Genomic DNA, 6,215 nt, shown 5'->3' with positions numbered 1-6,215 from the left:
ACTAAAACCTAGAAATAGCACTAGATTAAAGAAATCTTAGAAGCCAAGAAAACAAGACCAGAATGTAAATCACTCATAACTGATAAAAAAGGCCTGTTTCACAGTCGACACAAACAGAGTATAGCGTAGTAGGTGCTACTTAATTAACAATAAGTTTGGCTGGTCATATAAGTAATCAATTCAAATAAATTTAATTATAGGCATATTTTACATGTTTTTTGAATGACATTTAAAGCATAAAATAAACATTAAATGTAATATTTTATCTGTCTGCTGCCTTTGACGTCATAGCTCAATGGCAAGATGGACTCAAATAGTATAATTTTAAAATATTGAGAAATCAACCCTAACCAATTGTAACAACAGTCTACCTATTATTTACAGTTTTTTTCAATTGATTTGACACATTTCTCCAAATGAATGTAGTTGCTTTCAAAACAATTAACACAGCAACCTAAACACACTCTTATGTTGGCAAAACAGTTCAGTATTCACTGCATAATGAGGCACAACATTTTATTCTAGTAATGCATTTTATCAAAAATACATACTAACATTAAAAGTGTGTTCTCCATTGATCTGAAAGGCTGTTCTCACAGCTAGTAACGGTGCGCTTTTAAAGGTGCCCTAGAACGTTCTTTCACAAGATGTAATATAAGTCTAAGGTGTCCCCTGAATGTGTCTGTGAAGTTTCAGCTCAAAATACCCCATAGATTTAATTAATTTTTTTTAACTGCCTATTTTAAGGCATCATTAACTATGCACCGATTCAGGCTGCGGCCCCTTTAAATCTCGCGCTCCCTGCCCCCCGGCTCTGACTATACAGTGCATAAACAAAGTTCACACAGCTAATATAACCCTCAAATGGATCTTTACAAAATGTTCGTCATGCATGCTGCATGCATACATCGGATCATGTGAGTACAGTATTTATTTGGATGTTTACATTTGATTCTGAATGAGTTTGATAGTGCTCCTTGGCTAAAGCTAACATTACACACTGTTGGAGAGATTTATAAAGAATGAAGATGTGTTTATGCATTATACAGGAAGCAATGGAGTTTGAAACTCAGTGTATGTCTTTTCCATGTTCCATGTAACTCTTGTTATTCAACTATGCCAAGGTAAATTCAATTTTTGATTCTAGGGCACCTTTAAGTGCTAAAAAGCCATTCTGATGGCCGGAAAGAGTGTGCGCTTTCAAAGAGAGGAGAGCACACGACAGGCTGCACACAATCTGTGTCTGTGTTGCCACGGCCGTTCCCCTGCGTGCTTCAGCACTTTTAAAGAGCAAGTCCCTGAAAGAGCTTACACGAGTAGAGCTTGTGTCTTTTTAAAGATGACATTGTACTTGTGTGTTTCTGGATGCGCCTTGCCCTGAGCCACCTGAAAGGGCCGTTACAGGGCAAGCATGTACTGGTCTGTACGGACAACACTGCGACTGTTGTGTACATCAACCGTCAGGGTGGTCTACACACCTGTTGCATGTTGCAACTCGCCCACCATCTCCTCCTTTGGAGTCAGAAGCATCTGAGGTCACCTCACGCCATTCATGTCCCCGGTGTGCTCAATCGTGTGGCCGGCGAGCTCTCATGAGCTGCACTGCCAGAAGAGTGGTGACTCCACCCCCAGGTGGTCCAGCTGATTTGGAGAGAGTACGGAGAGGCTCAGGTAGATCTGTTTGCCTCCCCAGAAACCTCTCACTGCCAGCTGTTTTACTCCCTGCCCGAGGGAACACTCAGTACAGATGCACTGGCACACCGCTGGCCCCGGGGCCTTCGCAAATATGTGTTTCCCCCCAGTGACCAGAGAGGACGAGGAGCAGGTCCTGCTAGTTGCGCCCTGTTGGCCCAACCTGGTTCCCTGAACTCACGCTCCTCGTGACAGCCCCTCCCTGGCACATTCCTCTGAGGAAGGACCTCCTCTTGCTTTAAAGAGTAAAAGGTGCTTTTACTGAGTACACTGCTTGTCGGATTGTGTGTTACTGTACTTATATTTTCTACACTGTGTAGTACTGTTGTCATGTTGTAGGCCCCTTCTTGGGCCTCCATGATTTTGCGCCTACAGTACGGTCTATCTGTTAGGTTGAGCTCTGTACTCACCTTGTTAGGGTCGTCCTGCATAGTGCTTAGCTCCTTAAGCTAAATAATTGAAGGCCTCTATGAGGCCTCCCGTTTGAGATCCAGCCCCAGGCTGGTTAATGTGCTCCCCTGGTCGGGGTTTTGAGTGCACAGCCTCCTCAGTGCATATAATCAGGCGCTGAGTAGATCCTAGGATTGAGCAGAGTTCACTCCCCTCATTGTAGGGTTTAGAGCACTTAGCTGAGTCCTGCTCTCCTGGATGTTGCTTACTGCCTCTTTGCAGTCACTCTTACTGGATATCTTCTCTGAAGAATGTGTTGTTGAGGCTCTGTGTTCAGACAGGTTGCTGGCCAAGACTAGGTTGTTATCGGACCAGTTCGGCCTCCCTGGTGGCATTTGGGGTGACTATGTTCCCTTTTTAGTGACTGGCTGGGGTTCCTTCTGGCCCCCTGGCTACATTCCCTTAGAGGGACCCTCTTTCCTTGGAAGGTTCGGTCGCAGAAGTCTTGAAGCGGCTTTGGTGGGCCTTCTGCGGAAGTCCTCTTTGAGGCTTATAGCTTATAGCTGTTGGCCGTAGGGAATGCTGTCACTGACAGCCTTTGTGTGACCCAAGGGGGAGTTGCTCTGGCGTTTCATGTGAAATTGCTAGTTGACGTTTGTCTAGCCATCTTCTTGGCATGCACTCCCCTCAAGCATGGCGGTGTGGGTAGATCGTTACCCATAATGCGGTAAAACGCAGTGTAGAGTTCCCTTTCGAAAGGGAACGTCTCTGGTTACGTATGTAACCATAGTTCCCTGAGAACAGGGAACGAGACACTGCGTTTCTTGCCATGCATCGGGGCTGCCTGCTGAACAGTCTCTTCAGACGATAAGATACTGACTGGTTCTTTAGGCACTCCTTATATACTTCCGGGTCGCGCTATGATGATGTCATAGGCTGTCGCCGGCCAGTAGGATTGGAGAGATTTGATACTTGGCTTTCAGACACCGGTTCACGAGTGACGTTCCCCATAATGTGGTAAAACGCAGTGTCTCATTCCCTGTTCTCAGGGAACTATGGTTACATAACCCGAGAAGTTTTTGTGATTTTGAAAAGCTTTTTTGTGACAGAAAAGGAGAAATACTGAGTTTGGAAGTTAGAGGAAGAGCAGCTCAGGTTTATAATAATGTGTCTGTCTGGTAAACAATTGTAAATGCATTTGAAATATCTTTGCATGTTTTTTTTTATATTAATTGTAAACTTGCACAATGGCTGCATGCTGCTTTTTTTTTTTTAAATATCATTAACAATGTTGTAGTATTATGGTCTTATTATAAACTCAATCTTGTTCAGTCTCAGGCCTGGACTCTGACTCAAATTAACTGTTCTCTGCTTCAACATTCCCTATTAATACTGTTTATTATCTGTTATTAACTGTTCTATTATCTTTTGATGCTTAAAGCCGCTCGCGTCCGGTGTACACAACTCTTCCGCTTCCATTATGCCACACGACATGGCCTCGCGCACTTTGTTGTGTGTTCCTGGGGGCGTGTTTTGCAGGGTTTATGATGTCACCAACCCGGGAAGAAGCTTGATGTAGTCCAAACTGGTTGTTTTTGTAGGCATTAAACTACCATAACTTTAAAAGACAATATCTCCATTTGTATTGAACTTTCAGCGCTGTAACTTTGCAGATACTGATTATGCTCAAGCAGCAACATTACACACTAACTAAAGTTAAAAAAGTGAAATCGCAATGAACCACCCCTTTAATGTGGATGACAGCTTGAAATATGTGATCATATGTATATTCAGTTATAATGCCAGAAGAAGATAAGCCTGGAATGTATAGTCATATGTTATGGCCTAATTTGACACTGAACTATTTTCTCGTTCTTGTGTATCCACAGGTTCTCACTCACTGATGGTTTTGGCAACATATATAGCTGGACAGACACCATTTCCTGAGTTCATTGTTGTGGTGATGTTGGATGATCTGCAAATAATGTATTATGACTCAACCACATGGAAAGTTGTGAATGTGAGTTGTTGGATGTGAACTGTTGAATGATGATAAACTAGGTCCAATTCATTTGTGGGATGCTTTTGATAGTCAAAAAATGGAAGAGTTCACATATGTTCTGGAAAAAAACGTTATCCAGGTGAAAAAGCCATGGATGCCGTGGGACCAAGTGGAACAGCTTCGTTTGAACTTTTTAAAAGAAAATGTTTATCAACCTATTTGCATTAAAGTTTTGCGAAGGTACCTGAATATGGAAAAGAACAATGTGATGAGAAAAGGTGAGAGAATCAATCTGATTAACTTCAGTATAAAGATAAAAAGAAGCATAATCAACAAATATGACCCAAACAGCTGTGCTGACAGAAAATACATGTGCCTCTGATTGTTTTATGAAACATGAGAACCATAAATAAATAACTGATGCAACAGTTTAACAACAGTAAGTCTTCTCATCCTTCTCTGTAGTGAAACCCAGAGTCAGACTCATGAGAAAGACACTCACAGACTCTCAAGGGTTTCAGATCAGTTGTCTGGCCACTGGTTTTTACCCCCGTCACATTAACCTGACTCTGTTCAGAGATGATCAGCCTGTGGATGATGATCAGATCACAGGAGGAGAGATTCTGCACAACGGAGACGGATCTTACCAGATAAGGAAGAGTTTGGTGATCAGCACAGAAGAACTACTTGAAAGACACAAATACAACTGTACAATGAAACACCTCAATCTGGACAACAAACTGGACATTACGTTTGGTAAAGAAAAACTAACGAACATCTTAAAACAAAACTGAACAACAAATTAGACATTAGATTCATGATACTTTATTTTCGTTCTATACAATACAATAAAATTTAGTATATCAAGCCTTCGAAAATCAGCAGTACTATTAGAATATTAGAATGAATAACAAATGTTTTACTGACTTTAACTTTCTTTTCCAGTTGTTTATCTCACTGTTTATCTCACTGTAATATTTTAAATTATTATTTTTAATTAATTTCAGATGTGGATGTATCTGACTCAGGATCCATTAGTCTGTATGTAGTTATCAGTGTGCTGGTGTTAATGTGTGTGGCTGTTCTGATCATAACTGCTCTCATCAAATGGAGGAAAAAGAGATGTTCTGCTGGTAAATGTTTTGTAAACTCAATTAGGAAAAGAAACCAAACATCAGTTCCTTTAGAGACTCTTTTAAAGTTCATCCCAATGCAGTTTCATGTTTCTAGTGTTCTTTGTTTAACTGTGCCATTGTTATTCAGGTCGAGGCTCTGAGACGTCAAAGAGTGATTACTCCCTTACTCCATGTAAGTACTCTATGTTTAATGAAGTAATATGAATTCACCAATATGTTCATTTTGAGGTTAATATTGGACATGACAACCATTTTTTTTCTTTATTTCAGCTTCCACACAAGATGAAACATGAGTCTAAACAGGCCTATATTAAATTAAAACTTAAAATTAAAAAGCCTTAGCATTTGCTCAGAGATACCATCAGGTTTTGTTATGATAATGACCATCAAATGATATTTGATTAAAACGACAAAGGAATGTAATATAGTTACACTACAATAACACTATAAAAATTAAAACAGCAGTGCATTATTTGTTACAACTAAGTTTTCTATACAGTATGTTGTTCCATTCTACTATCTGTATATTTAAACATGTAACTTAATAAATAACTCTACCCGCTTTAAAGGTTTTGAGAATCTTTCCTTTTATCACTGATAATGTTGAAAGCTAAAGTGATGGTAACTTTCGTTATCTAAATATTTACGTTAAATCTTACGTTTTCCTATCACTTCTAAGAAAGACTTTTACCTTTAAAGAATAAGAGGTTAAAGAATAACAACTTTAATAGAGTCAGATTTATTATATTGGAGTCAGATAAGGACTACAATAAATGATGCGAAGGACACAAGCTTCTTCCAGGGTTGGTGACATTTTTTTTTTTTACATAAACCCTGCCCCCGAGAACACGCAACACAGGAGTGAGGCCATGTTGGGCTTCTTTAGAGAAGAGGAAGAGTTGTTGTAGTAGAATGTTGTTACCATGCTGTCATTTTATGCCGGACTGCTTCACAAACAAGGGTCAATTCAACGCTCGATTTGCACAAAAGATTAA

General features: G+C 40.2%; 1 long non-coding RNA gene across 1 annotated transcript; it reads left to right on the top strand.

The window, feature by feature from the left end:
- The first annotated feature begins 3,850 nt into the window (after positions 1-3,850).
- On the top strand, positions 3,851-5,925 carry LOC125280299. Its single transcript, XR_007187576.1, has 3 exons — positions 3,851-5,217; positions 5,348-5,392; positions 5,491-5,925. It is a non-coding gene; the product is annotated as an uncharacterized LOC125280299 (long non-coding RNA).
- The last annotated feature ends 290 nt before the right edge of the window (positions 5,926-6,215 follow it).

Source organism: Megalobrama amblycephala, linkage group LG12 (assembly GCF_018812025.1).
Source record: "Megalobrama amblycephala isolate DHTTF-2021 linkage group LG12, ASM1881202v1, whole genome shotgun sequence".
NCBI classification, from domain to species: Eukaryota; Metazoa; Chordata; class Actinopteri; order Cypriniformes; family Xenocyprididae; genus Megalobrama; species Megalobrama amblycephala.
This window is presented reverse-complemented; position numbering and strand designations above follow the sequence as displayed.